Source organism: Eschrichtius robustus, chromosome 2, assembly GCF_028021215.1.
Source record: "Eschrichtius robustus isolate mEscRob2 chromosome 2, mEscRob2.pri, whole genome shotgun sequence".
Taxonomy (NCBI): Eukaryota; Metazoa; Chordata; class Mammalia; order Artiodactyla; family Eschrichtiidae; genus Eschrichtius; species Eschrichtius robustus.
The window spans coordinates 128,917,554-128,932,599 of NC_090825.1; positions in this window are offsets into that span (position 1 = coordinate 128,917,554).

The following is a 15,046-nucleotide window of genomic DNA, read 5'->3' on the forward strand; positions in this document are numbered from 1 at the left end:
AGCACGGCTTGTGTTAGCTTCTACTACTCTTAAAGAGTCTGAGTGGTACTATTCTTACTACTTTTATGAGTGTACTTTTAGCATCTTTATTTTGGTTCATTTTTTAAGGACTAATGTTAAGAGAAGTGGTATTTAAATAGGAGATCATAACGACCAGCTTTCCTTGGCCCTGGGAATTTTGGAGGATTTTATGTATGTATTTATTTATAGATGATACTCTATTTTGTAGACAGAAAAATACTTAGAGTTTAATCCCGATACTGGAAAAAAATAGGCAACTGAGGCCCAGAGAGGTAATGAATCCTGCCTGTTCTGTAGGGGCAAACAGCCAGGACTGGAATATGGGACTTTACCTTCTGTCTTTTAATTTGGGCCTTAGGACCCAAGGTATCTCCTCTTGAGGGGAGGTGCTGCATGCTTTTATGACTGAGTATAGAGGGATTTCTGTTCACCTAATCTCACCTTATTCTTCCTGCTGTCCTGATGGGTAGCCCAGTAGTGACATATATTTTGATAGATGATGTACCTTTCTCTTAAGGAACAAACCTTGCCTATAAGGAACATTGAATATTTGTGACCTTTTGAGAAACAACCACCAGATGTCACTGTAGGCTATGTTTTGTCAAATGAGACTACTGTATCTATCGTTCTCAAATACGCTCAGAGGGAAAAACCGAGACCCAGTGTGTGCCATGCATCTTAATGTTTCGAGTCATAAGGAGTTTTCTGGGGCTATGAGTTACTCCCTTTTCTGGTCTCCCTGAGTGCAATACGCTGTTCCTTGTTTAGAGAGCTCCTCTTTGTATTATAATCTGTTCTGCAATCTGTCTCCCCAGTCAGAAGGCCTGCTTCTCATGGCAGAACCAAGAGGGGGCGGGGTCAGGGGATGTCATCTTTAAATTTCTTTCAACTCCACCAAATTTAGCCTTCAACAAATGATACCATCTAACAATGATTTTTCTAAGCAAAGTCAAATTCAAGGTAAGTCACTTAACTCCTCCCAGGTCCCCATTCATCCTGATTGTTCCCCTAATTGTCCTGTGTATAGAAATTCAGTAGCTGCCACTGACAGCCCTTCAAGTCCTTTGACAAGGTGTTTTGGGTTTTGTCCTCTACCTAAGTGCCTGTTATAGAGTAGACAGACTCTCAACTCACTCAACAAGAAGCAATCCTTCCCTACATGAAGGAGAAAAGAGCTGTTTGTGCCTGCTTTGTTTGTTTGTTGCTAGCATTTTTATCCGGGATAAAAGAGCCTGGGATCGTGTGAACTCTCGTTGTGTTACAGAGGTCTCTGCTGTTCAGGCTTTTATTCACGAACAGGAGCTAAGGGATAGAGTGGAAACCTGGCTGGGGTGTGTAGCATTTAATCCAAAATGTGAGTGGACATGGTTTTCCCAAACTGTATTCCTTGGGTCATTTGGATCAGTTATTCTAATACGTGTTTGGGCAATAGGTTTGGGGAGTAAAATACAATCTCTTCCATTCTGAATGTCATGGAGCACAATTGAGCACATAGTAAAACCACCAAGATTCAGTAGTATAAAAAAGGAAAAAAAACTTAAACTGCTGGAAGGATGTTTTCCAAACTTATTGACAGTATGGAACACCTATTACTAGATGCCTTACAGGAGTACTGCTTCATGGAGCGCTGTGTAGGAAATGCTAGTTGAATTGAAAGAGCGTAAGTTTGGTATCTGGGAACTAGTTGCCAATCCTGACTTTGTAAACTACTTAGCTGCAGTCAACACTACTCAAAATAAGGGACTGCAAGTTCACAAACTTCTTACTGCTAGACCGCACTACATAAGGAATATGTATAGAGTATAGGTCAATTACATTACTAAGCATACTGTTTGGTTCAGCTGATTTTTATTTTTTGGTAGCAAAACTTTCTTGATGAAGGAAGCCGTATATGCTGATTTATATTCTATTACAAGTCTGACACTGAATAGTGTTAGCTGCAGTGATTATAAGTAAACCACTTGACCTTTCTGATCTCAATTTCACTTTCTCTCAAATTATCAGGTTGGAAAATAAACTGATTTCTATAATTTTAAACCTGGTAGTTTTCCAGGAGCCCAGGGTTTTGGAACAAGTTGAGTGTCTGTTGTAAACCTCTGACATAACCCACAAGAAACATAAGGATTTGACCTTCATCTCCAACTTGTAAAATACTAGAAGCATTTAATATTCTCTTACTTTGTCCTAATTGTATGACCAGTAATAACTGACCCCGTAGTTTTTCCCTTATTGTTTTTCAAAGTCCATAGATACTACGGAGAGATACAGAGGCTGATGGTCAGTGTTAGTAATGTTGACTAGTATTTGGATGGTGCCTGCAATAATGGTGTATCTTTCTTGGATGATGAACAGATTGCATTATAGACCTTTACGGCACACTCATCATCTGAAGTACAGAATGAAGGTCATTGCAAGATGGATGAGGATTTGAAACACAGCATGGTACTGTGGAAGGAGTATGGGCTTCTGAGTCATGTAGACCTGGATTTAAATTCCGTCTCCATTACGTCCTATCTCTGTGATCTTGGACAGTTTTATTAGCCTTTATGTGTATTCATTTTCTCATCTACAAACCTCATAGGTTTGTTAGGAGGATTAAAAGAGATAATGCTTCTGATGTACCTCTTAATTTTGTAATTTTTAAAAAATTAGAAAAAAATATGAGTGAGAAAAAAGAATACAAAATTAGGACATAATTATTCAGGAATAGCAATGTGAAGATCATAAAGTGATGGTTACAGAAATATTGGTTTAGATGCAAAGATGGAGCCCACTGAAATTGCTCAGATAAATCAGTGGAAGAGGAGCATAGTTAGAGGTCTGAGGAGTTTGCAGCCTGTGTTTACAGGCCAAGGATAGAGGCAACAGTGGAAACCTGGGCAGGAGTGAGGAGAATATCAGATTAATGGGATAGAAAGTTATAACATGAATAGGTTCTAATGTAGCAGAGGATCAAGACAGACCAAAGGGGAGCTCATAAAGAGAGCTCTAACTGACCTGGAGGGAGGCTTGAATAATGCTCAACAGGGTGACAAGGCTGAATGCATCAGGTGAGTCAGCATAATAGTTCTCACCAGGGTTATCACCCTGTGTGGTAGAACTGAGTTTACTTAACCATAATTGAAATTGATAGACTTTAAGGGGCCTATAATTGCAAAAGATCTCTCGATGTTGCAGAGTGAGCTCTGCAGAATTTTTTCTCTTAGTAATAACTCCAGTTCATAGCACTTGTATATTATATAGCACTTCTCAATATCCAAACCACTTTTACGTACATTATTCCAATTGGGCATCAGCACAGCTAACAGGTCTCTCCGTGATACAGGTGAAGAACCTGAAGCTCAGAAAGGTCAACTGATTAACACAAGGATGCACAGCCAATACTTAGAAGGATGCACAGTCAATACTTAGAAGAGGGATTGGTACCCAAAATTTTTAACTGATATAACAGCTTTTCCCAGAATGAAACAGTGTCTCTCCCTAAGTGTGAAGGTTATCAGTTGACATCCGTCCTTTTCACTTGTACTAGATGGAAATAGTGAAAGAGAAGGTTCCCTGGAAAGGACAGTGGAGGTACAGTTGATAGAAACAGCCAAAACAGCTTAAGGGTTATTTCCCAAAATAAGCCAATTAGTTATTTAGCTCAAAAATAATGTCCAAATGCCAATGTGATAATTTCTTAGAGGGTATTTACAGGCGGTTGTGCAAGTTGAAAAATACAGCTGCAGGCTTTTATTAGTTGTGAATGATTTAAATTAGAGTGGATACGTAAATTGCACTCAAACTACACTTTCCCTTTCCATGACCATGATGGACATCGATCATCGATCATGACACCCTTTCCCACTGTATCCAGATGGGATTTCATCGTTCTTCTCAATTTGGCATCCCAAAAGGCACTGCTAAATATTCAGAACTGGCCTAAAATTCTGCCTTAACCTTTCAGTCCAAAGCCATATTTGAAACTCCATTTTCTTTTCTAGGTAATACTCAAAAAGAATATGTCACTCCCTTTATTATGCCTGAAACCTACTAACAAGATAGCCTGCATTATTACAATTCATGCAAAATTATGTAAACATCCCAAACAACATGAGATTTGTACAGGAGCTGACAGATCCGGTACTGTGTTTGTTCTACATCTTTGAGGATATTGTCATTTCTGCTTGTGAGAAGAAAAAGGGGCCCTCCAGTAGTCACTGGTGAATTTCCTTCTTCAAAAGCATGATTGTTATGCACTTATTTCCTGCAATTCTAAAAATTAATTTTATTTCAGGGACCCGTAGAAGTCAATCGTTTCCTTTTAGGAAGGGATTTTTCTAGTACATTGTTCATTGTTACTAGCTCAGAAACCAGTTATTTGATTCATAAGACATAAGACAGTGCTTTAAATCAGTTTCACTTCTACACCATAATTGAGCCCTTGGCACTCAGTGTAACAAAGCAACATAAGATTGTAGAGTTGTTTTAGACCTAAGGATGTGTCAATCACTGGAGGGCCTTTCTCACAATATATTTGCCTGTATTTTCACCTCCATTTTCCTTCTACATCCCGCACACACCCATTTTTTTATTTATTCTGGTTTTCTTGGGGGCAGAATTGTTGAGGGCAAATGTCTATTTTTGAAAAGTTCCTCCACCTAACATTCTCCCCCATTCTACCACCAAATGAGAACCTCTGATATAATAGAAAGAAAACTTAAAATTTAAGTTAAGAGACTTTGTTGGATTTGAGTCTTGGTCCTGTTACTTTTCCTAGGTAATCTGGGTTATTATTCAGGTCTTATTTGGCTGTAAGACCAAGTAAAACTGGTTTTAGCAAAAAAAAAAGAAAAAAAAAAAAAGGTGGGGGGAGCTTTTTTGGCTCACATGCTTAAAATGTGCCAGGTTGATTCTGGCTAGAATCCAAGCAGTATCATAAGGACCTATATTTCTCCATCTCTTTAGTTCTTCTTCCCTCTGTATTGGTGCTTCTCTCAGAGTTTGTGTGGTGGCCCTCAATCACTTTACTATTACTTCACTCTGATCATTCAGCAAAACCCCAAAGAGGGAGAAAATTTCTTTCCCCAGTAAGTCCCATAAGGCCTCAGCCCCACTCTTTGGCTTGACTTTTCTCTTGTGACCATTCCTGAACCAGTCACCTGTCACTATAGCCAGTGGGAATGGAACAGCCTGATTTGTTTACTCCTAGGCAGAGAAGATACTGCCCAGTACTTATCTGGGCAGTTACGGTTGTCTGTGGCTGATATCTATGCTGTTCCAGATATTAAATATTTTGTATATTCCCCCGTTCTTGGATTACAGTCCTGTTCTTAGTGTTGAGAAGAGATGTGATTTCTCTTGAGTCTCAAAAATCTGGAATTGTGAAAGTGAAAAGTTCCTCATAGGAAAATTACACTAGAAGAAAAGGAAATGAATAACCATTTTCTAGGAAAAGATGTCAGTGCTTTGGGTCACAACTTCCCCATATGTAAAATAGAAAAATTTAAATCAGTTGGTCTTATATGTTGCCTAATCATTTTAATTTTCTATGAAAAGAACGGTCTTTGTAGCCTTTACTAGTACCTGTTACCCATTTTATATTGAATGTACCTATATAAAATAGATGTGTCTGCACCTCCATATATCCATGTGTGTGTGTACATATAGTACTCATTTTGTATACAAGGCAACTGAGAAGAAGCCACCAGAGTTCCCCCAACAAATGTGACAGAGCCAGTTCTATAACTATATTTCTTACTGGACAGCTTTTTTTTTTTTATTTGACTATATTCATATCTTAATCTTGGTGTGTTAACCATTTAAGAGGATTTTATAATTTGTGAGAGTCTCTTAGAAATAAAGAGTAAAAACTAAGAGGTATGTGTCTCAAATGCTGGAATTTTAGGTACTATAATCAGAAGTAGGTCATAACATTGAGGAGGAGGAACATTGGAGCAATGACAGGGTCTGTGCCATCATTTGGGGAAAGAGTAATTAGTTGAAAAAACATCTATTTGCCTTTGACTGCTTTTCTATCTGCCTCGCCATACCCTTGTTTTCATGAACGCCCTCTTCATCACATTCGTCACAATATCTTCATTCTAACCTATTATCAAACAATAAAAATGAGCCACTTTTCTAGAACATGGCATCTCCTCCCTCCCTGGCTACTGCCCTTACAATGACATGTCAGTATGCATGAAAATTTAGATGAGAGTGGAGTGTTTGTTCATTTTAAAATCATAACATTTTAGACCTTGTGTATTCCATGTGAAGTTCCTTTGTTGCTGTTGTTATTGTCTGTTCATAGGGCTGAAAGGCTCTTTCTCTTCTCCACATCTTGCAAAGGTTTCAAACAGAAATTATTAGGTAAGAACATGAAATCCAAGCCACGGGCCCAGCACAAGACACTCCATCTCATTCATGTGAAAATCACTTATTGAATGCTTATTCTGTGTAAGGCTGGGTGATATGTAAAGATGAATGGCTGCCTTATAGAGATAAGACCTGGACGTAAATCATTACAAAACAAGATAGATAGTAATATATGTCATCAGAGAGGAATAGATAAATTGCTATGAGAGGTGAGAGGATAAAGAAATTACTTTGTTGGAGAGGAGCTATGGAGTGCTGTACTTTGGCATTTTTTGGCTACGAGTAAATGACTTCCTTCAAATGTGCTCAGGCTAAAGGCAAAAGCATGTTCACATCTGATTCTGGAAGGAAGGGAAGTTTTCATGAAGGAGAAGAGTTCTAAGCTCAGCCCTTGAAAGACAAGTAAGATTCAGAATTAATTCAACTCCAAGAAATCCTGCTCAGGACTCCTATCACCTTGGAGAAGGAACATGTGGAACTATTTACAGCCATTAGATGCTTAGCTGGAGGGTGACAGCTATTTGTCAGAATTGAAAGTAGACACCCCAGTATGGATGCAGTTGGAAAGAGGAAAGCCTGAGCACAAGCCACTGTCTGAAGATGCAGGTCACACTGAGGAGTGGAGAAAGACAGCTGGGGGTCAGGGAGGGAATCCTGCATCTGCTTCCAGGGAGGTATCAAACAGCTACCAAGAGCCGGGGTTGGGGTGGGCTGTGGATTTAAAAAACAAAAAGAATTGACAAAATTGGGCAGGCATTATGAAGAGCGGTGATAAAAGTGTGATATTTGGGGAATGGATGCAATTTCTCTAAAAATGAAATTATTTCATTTCTCTATGTGAAAATAAGTATGTGAAAAGGAACTAGATGGTCTGTATTTTCTCACCACACATAGGCTCTGTTCTGGGTGTAGAGAATACAGCAGCAAACAAGGAAAAGTCCCTGCCCCGAGGGAGCTTATATTCTAGTGTGGGGAGGGGATAAGTCAACAACAATTACATACGATATGTGTTTTATGGCAAACTCTGTATCAGGCTGGGGTTGAATCATTTCCAAATAATCTACCCCAACTATCTATTCTGGTTCTTACTCTTAATTTAAGATTTTTCTTACTAGTAGTCATTTAGTAATCCTTTTATTTATTTAGTTCATGCATTTATTCAACAAATATTTGAGCACCTACCATGTTCCAGGCATCGTGATGGGCACCAGAGTGCAACAGCAAACAAGATGGATGGTGAACTCTGCCTTAAAGGAGCTTATATTCTTGAACAATGTCATCTAACAGAATTTTCTGTTGTCCTATATCCACTGCCCACTGTGGTACCACCAGCTGCTTATGGCTACTGAACGTTGTAGCGTGACTAGCATGACTAAGAAGCTGAATTTTTAATTTTATGTCATTTTAATTCATTTAAATTAATGTGGCTACTGAATTGTACAGCATAGTTCTAGGAGGTATGATAATCTATAAATAAATACATTTAAATAAGTAAATCAATAATACATTTTAAATAATTATGAATTATTTTGGGTGCTGTGAAAGAAACACATGCGATCCTAAGTTAAAGAAAAAAATGGCAAAGGATGTATTTCAAAAGGTGATGTGATAAAACTTGTCACCACATTCAAGTTGAGACCTGAAGGATGGGAAAGAGCCACTTAGAGAAAGATTCTTGGGGAACAGAGAGGAGAAAAAGTCCACAAAGAGAGGAATTCCTTGGCATGTGGGAGGGACTGAAGAAGAATAGCTGGAGTTTGCTAAGTGAGAAGCAGTGTGGACAAGTGGAAGCTGGAGGTTAGGGGGAGGCAAGAGCCATATCATGCAGAAGTCAGGCAGTGTGTATGCCAGTTCCATAAAGGGTACCATGCTGTCTCCTGAGGCCTGCCTGGTCCCTGTTTTCCAGCCCAGTGGTCACTTCCTAATGAATACTTTTTAATAGAACCAAATTGCTGGAGCACCTCACAGTATCAACCCATTACATTTGATCATCTGCCTCTTCTGCTATGTGATTCACTAGGAAAATATCATTGCCTACCATGGAACAAAAAGTTAAGTTAGACAAGGCCCATAATTGCAAGAAGTATAAGAAACTAAATACTAATTAAGAAATGCTGTTTTAATAAGAGTAATTAATTATGAATGATTAGAAATAGGATCAAGCTATTTTTTTTCTTTTAATATTGCTAGAAGGAAGCTAGCTGATGAGGTCTGAGGACACTTACTTCCTGAAAGCTTTTGGGAGGAAACATGGGGGAGGTAAAGAAGAGGACAGGAAATTGACTTAAAAATAACTTATTTTTAAAGCTATCAGTCCTTGATTTGGATTTCCTTCTCTCAATGTATAGATATTCAGGCTTTAGAGATAAGTGATTTATGCAGGAGATACAGTCATTATGCAGATGAAATGCCCGTGGGAGGGGTGCTGGCAAATAGCTGTGTTTTTCAGCTGTCACTTCTGTCAGCTTCATTGATTTTAAAAATTGTCAGGAAGTTGCATTTTAGAATGTAGATTCCTCTGGGGGCAATGTTTATATATATTTTTTCTCTGTACAATCATGGTACATTGGCAGGGTTCTAGAGCCCAGGGAATCACCTCTGATGAAGAAAAAATGTAAAATGTCATCATATGCTTTGTTCTGCAAAAATAGAACTTTTCATTAAAATAACAGTATGCGTTATAGATGTGCTAAATTTTAATCTCATGACTAACATTGACTTAAATGACTTTAACTTTTTCAACTCGCCTAGTCCAGCACGAAACTTATACATGTACTCTATATTGGCATGTTGTTTTTCATAACTCATCGTGATACTGAAAGCCTATAAATAAGAGCACATCTTTTGACCTAATAATCATACCAGATAGTTCTATCAGGCTTTAGACTTGCCAGAATTCTTTCACAAGCATGGGATAATTTCATACTCTCAACAGCCCCATGAGAAGGTACAGCATGGGACATTATCTGTCCTTTACTTACAGGAACCCAGAGGTCAATTCTTTTGTGCCTTGAGAGATTGAATCAAGTGTGGACAGAATTTGAAGTCAGGATACAAGCTTTTTTACCATTTGCCCCTCTTCTTGATGGAGGGAAGAGTAGTACAGATTCTTCTCTACCTCTGTTTTAACATTTGGTGTCATGTGCTAGTAAAACCATGGACTAGGTTTGAGAAAAGCCTTTGGATTTAGAGAAAGAAAAGTCTATGTATCAGTTAGGAATCTTTGTATTACAAGCAACCAAACTGTAAAGGTCAATGGAGTTTATTGACTTATAGCTAAGAAGTCCAGAGAGGGCTGGCTTCGGGGCTCAAATAATGAAGTGATGACCTGTCGCTCCTCTCCTTGTTTTCTTGATTGGCTCCATCGTCGGATAAGCCCTCTCCTCATTTAGTTACTCAATTCATATTTACAAAAGAGCATTCCATATTTTAAAGATGAAGTAACACACAGTGGAAAGGGCACAGGGGTGGCAGTCAGGAAATCTGGATTCTAGTCTTAATTCTGCTACTGGCTCCATGAACTTCACCTGTCAGGGTATTTGGAGAAGTGCAAGTAGGCTCCTAGAACTACATCTTTCCAGATGGAGATCTAGAGTGAGGCATGTGTGGGGGAGGCAGGGAGGACGGTTGGAGGGGAGAGCACCTTGGCCACAGAATTTCCAGAAAAGAGATTTTCTCTGTTTGGACTCTCATGTTCCTCGTGCCCACCCAGAACCACTTACCGGGGCTTGAGCAATGAAGTGCCACCTGTGTGCCTGTGTTACCTGAACCGTGGAACAGGTAGAGGAGATGGCAGCTTGAAAGAGAGGAGTGTTTGGTGCTGGAAGTACGGTGAATGCATTCTGGGTGGTCCTGTAGCCAAAAAAATACACACCATGCAGCATTACATTCACTGATCCCCTAAAAATCAAACCTCTGATCTCAACCTTTTTAGTCCAGTGAGCTAATCCCCTTGGCTAGCTGTTCACAGAACCAGAATTCATCTCTCTGTTTTCCTCTCAGAAGGACTCCCCAGTCACAAGATGCTCCAAGGGAAACTGGGCTATTCCAGATCCAGATGGCTTCGATCCATGCCAGTGCTCTTCATTATGTAAACTTTCCTTCTGACAGCTCACGCGGAACATGTCACATCTTGAAAGAGGAGTTTTCATTAACTACTTTGCTGCTGCCAAATGGAATCAGTGTATTATATGGCCCCCTGCCAGAATGTCAGAGAGAGAGAGATGGCTCCTCTGTCTGCAGCACCAGCCTGGCTCCCGTCACCAAGCAGAAACCTCCTATTTTTCAGAGATCAGTGTATTTCCTATCTCATGTAGCAGGGGAAGGTTACACAGCCAATGGCAGAATTGAGAATAGAATCCATGTGGCCTGACTCTGTGCTGTGTTCTTCCCACTGTACACTGCTAAATCTTTAAAATCTGAAGTGTCATTTTTAAAATAGGAATTGAGTGAAGTTTGATAAAGGTTGTGTGTTTGTTACAAAAAGAAATTTGGCCACCATCTCTAGTTCCCTCTCCCACTTCTCTGCCATATGTAGTCAGTGAGTACATTCTACTTATTTTATCTTTTAAGTACTTCTAACTATCTTGACTTTTTTGGATCTTCACTCTCTAGGCCACCGTCATCTTTCTCTTGGGCTACTGGTCAATATCTGTAGTGGATTCTCTGCTCATGGCAACAGACAAAGTCATATAAAATAAAAATCTTGTCCTGGCAGTCCCCTATAGAAAATTTTCAATGGCTCCCACTGTCTTTGCCTCAACTTTAACTCTTTGGCGAGGTTTCCCCCACTACTTCTCTTGCCCAGTCCTCAGACCCATTCCCCATCATGGCAGTTACCTTCTTTATTTCTTTGAAACAGCCAACTCTCCTCTTTTTCACCTCAAGGGCATTGCCCTTACTTGGAGTGTTATATTTCTTCCCACCTCCACTCCCTCCTATTAAATGTCTGCTCATTCTTTAGGTCTCAGTTTAGAAGTCTCTCATTCTGACAGTCTTCCTCATCTCTCAGTCTGGCTTAACTGCCTCTAATACTTGCCTCCACAACATCCTATAGTGTTTTAGACCTACTCATGTGCTTTCTGTCACATTAGTCTCTTTGCACACCCCCCCCATCCCTTTATGTACACATATACACATATGCACACACCACATACACACCCTTCACTGTAAGTGTTTTGTGAGTTTGGTGCATTAACTGAAGACTTAGAAGCCATGGGGAAGGCAGAACAGGGTGCTTTACCTCTCACAGGCCCTGCTTTTCATTTCTCCTTGATATCATGGTTTACCAAAATGAAGAGCCTTCTCCATAACAAACCCAAAATCTGCCAAAGGCAATTGTAATGATCAATCACACTTTTTTTTCTCACTCACTCACTGAGTGAGTGCTCGGTGAATGTCAGCTGTGCTGCTTTTTTTTTTTTTTTAACTTTTTATTTTATATTGGAGCACAGTTGATTAACAATGTTGTGTTAGTTTCAGGTGTACAGCAAAGTGATTCAGGTATACATATACATGTATCTATTCTTTTTCAAATTCTTTTTCCATTTAGGTTGTTACATAATATTGAGTAATCACTTTTTCTTTAGCTTCCACATAAAAGAAAGTGTTTCTCTTAGGACACATGTAGAGCAAGTCCTGTCCCCTTTATCTATAGCAGCAGTTTTCTCAGTTTCTTCATTCAAATGTATATGTAAGTGACAATTATCTGTAGATTTCAGGTCCTCGGGGTAATTCACATCTAAACTGGAATTGAATTCTTAAGAAAATTTATTTACATCTGGTGCTAAAGTTTCAGGAAGCATACTAAGATTGCCTAAGCTGTTGGGGTGAGCCAGGCTCTTGACTCCCCTAGAAATCTCACCTTGCAGGTATCTGTGCAAGGTCCTGGAGCCTCAGGGTTAGAAAGAAACTTCATATTTATGACCCCATGACTAGTTCTTCCTCAGATGTCTTTTTATACTCCAGTCATTCGTGTGTGTGTGTGTGTGTGTGTGTGTGTGTGTGTGTACACACTCTGACCTAAGTGACTGTTAATTCTCTACTGGATCAAGTGAATAACCTCTTAAACAAGTTCATTACCTTAACCCTTGTTCTTCTATAATTGGTTCTCAACATAGTATCTGGAATGATATTTTGGAAAAAGTAGTCCTATCAGTCCTCTGTTCAAGCTTCCAAAGGCTGCTTATTTTACTGGGTAAAAGCCAAAGTGCTTAGGTCTAAAGGCCTTCAGGATCTGTCCCCTGTTACCATGCTGATTTGTCTTCCTGCTGTTGCCCTCTCATCCATTCCACTCTGGCCATGCTGTTCTCTGTGTTCCTCACACAGGCCAGGCCTGCTCCCGCTTCATGACTTTTTCAAGAGTGATTTTCTTGGCTAGACACACTGCACTCTCCTACACAATTTCCACATGGTTCCCTCCTTCGTTTCCTTCAAATCTGTGCTCACATGCCCCTTTTCTCAATCAGGTCTGCCTTGATCACCCTATTTAAAATGATCACTTCCCCACAGCTCTTTCGATCTATCGCTGTTCTGTTTTTTTCATAGCTCTTATCTAAAATTCACCTACTTATTAGACTTATTATCTCTCTCCCCCAGATAGAATGCAGTTTTCAAAAACACAGGGTTGTTTGGCTGTGTTTTTCGCTGATGTATCTCTATCATCTAGAACAGGTACTCAGTAAATATTGCTTGAATAAATTAATGGAACATTGCCTACTTTACACTTTCACCAACTTATCTATCAGCTTTTTGAGAGTTTATAAAACCCTTTAAGCCAAATTGTAAACTTCCAGTTAGTCCCAGCTAAGGAGGTAACAGTTATTCTTGTATTATTCACAATATGGTTAGAATTATTTCAAAAACACATCTCACAGAGAAAGTTCTCAGCTACCTTGTAAATCCTCCTACACTCCTTTGATATTTACCATCTTCCTACTCACCCCCTTTATCCCTTTATGTTCGTTCCTAACGTGAACTTTGTGATGTCATTAACTAGTCTCATCTTCCCATCTTGCCTCATACTATGTTCAGCCCTACCTTTGAATCTTTTCCTTAGATACCTTTTGAGAAAAGACTTCCCTCCACTTTTTAATAGCTCCTCATTCACCTAGCAACATCACCTTTAGAGAGTATGGTCATAACTAGAAAGAGCAGAAAATTCGTTTTCTGATCATTCTAAATAGATATCAGATTCTATTACTAAATATGATACATTTAATTTATAGGGTGAGCCAAATATATACTTACAGCTTCTTCATTCTCATTATATATGATTTCAAAATATTTCTTACTGCCCAAAACTTAGTGACTTAAGTCAACAAGAATTAGTTTTCAGGAATCTGAGGTTTCCTGAGCTCAACTGGGTGCATCCACTTCATGTCAGCTTAGGTCACATAATGTGGCTGCAGTGTCCTGGAGGACCTCCCACCTTCCAGGGTCTAGCTCTGCTCTTGGCCTCTCATTATTGGGTGGTCTGTTCTGAGTTTCTGTACAGCATGGAGGCTAGCTTCCTAGAGTGAAAGTGAAACTGTCAGGCCTGGGGTCCGAACCAGCATAGTATCACCTCTGGAGAATTCCTGTTCGTCAGAGCCGAATAGGGCTAACCCAGGTTCCAATAGATCTGCCTATTGATGGGAGGAGTTGTAGGCAGCCACAGTTGCAGATGAACTACCATACCTTGTTCTCAGAACTTAAAAGATAAGGAGTGCAATTTAGAATGTGCAGCTAAAGGCAGAGACTCAAACGGTTGCAGAGACTTTGGCCAATTAAATAGTATATGTGTTGGTGTGAGTGTGTATGTGGAGGTGGGTGGTGGTAGTGGTGGAAAACATGTAAATACATAAAAGGCTCAAGGTTTCCAAAATCATAGCATTTTGTGGGACATTTAAGATGAAGGCAAAATCCTTTTGGATCCCTAAGAGCATTCACGTGTCATAGCATTGCTTACTAATTGATGTGCCTGACTCTAAGTTATCAAGTAGTGGGATTATCTAATTAAATGTATACTCTGTTCCAGTAGATGAAGAAGTGTTTAATTCATTATAGAAATTTTGTAGGAAAAAAAGGGGCTACTTTTTTTTTTTTTTAACTTTTGGGGGTTAAAGGGATAAGTTTCAATTACAGGAAATTCACTTATGAGTAATAGTTTATTTCCCAACAGTATCAGGGAAAAAAATGAGTCTTCTCTGTAATTTTTAAAGTTTATTCTTTTAAGCACAGGCCTGCACATATAGTAGGTGCTGGGTAAATGACTGCTTATTAAAATCAGGCCATGAGCAGAAGCTAGGGGCATGTGGATGTTCTCATTCTATCGAGAGGCAAATTTCCTATTCCATAAACGTTAATCTTACAGCTTCTAAAATTATAAACAATAGCTTTTTTCACAGAAGTAATGGTACCTGGGTGGATTAATTATTTTTTTGTTCTCATTACCTAGTGGCAGATATGCAGGGCCCATAGCACAGAGCCAAGAAAGTGATATTAGTCACGGTTTCATTGCAGATCACGGGGGAGAAAATTGGGTTAATGAGAGGACATGGGGATTGAGCACTGTAAGCCATGGTGGAGCTCACCAAATAAAGAAGATTAGACAGTGAGTAATAGGATGAGGAAAAGCAAATGCACATTCTGAAAAACCAAGGGATCATTACGCAATTTCCCACCAAGT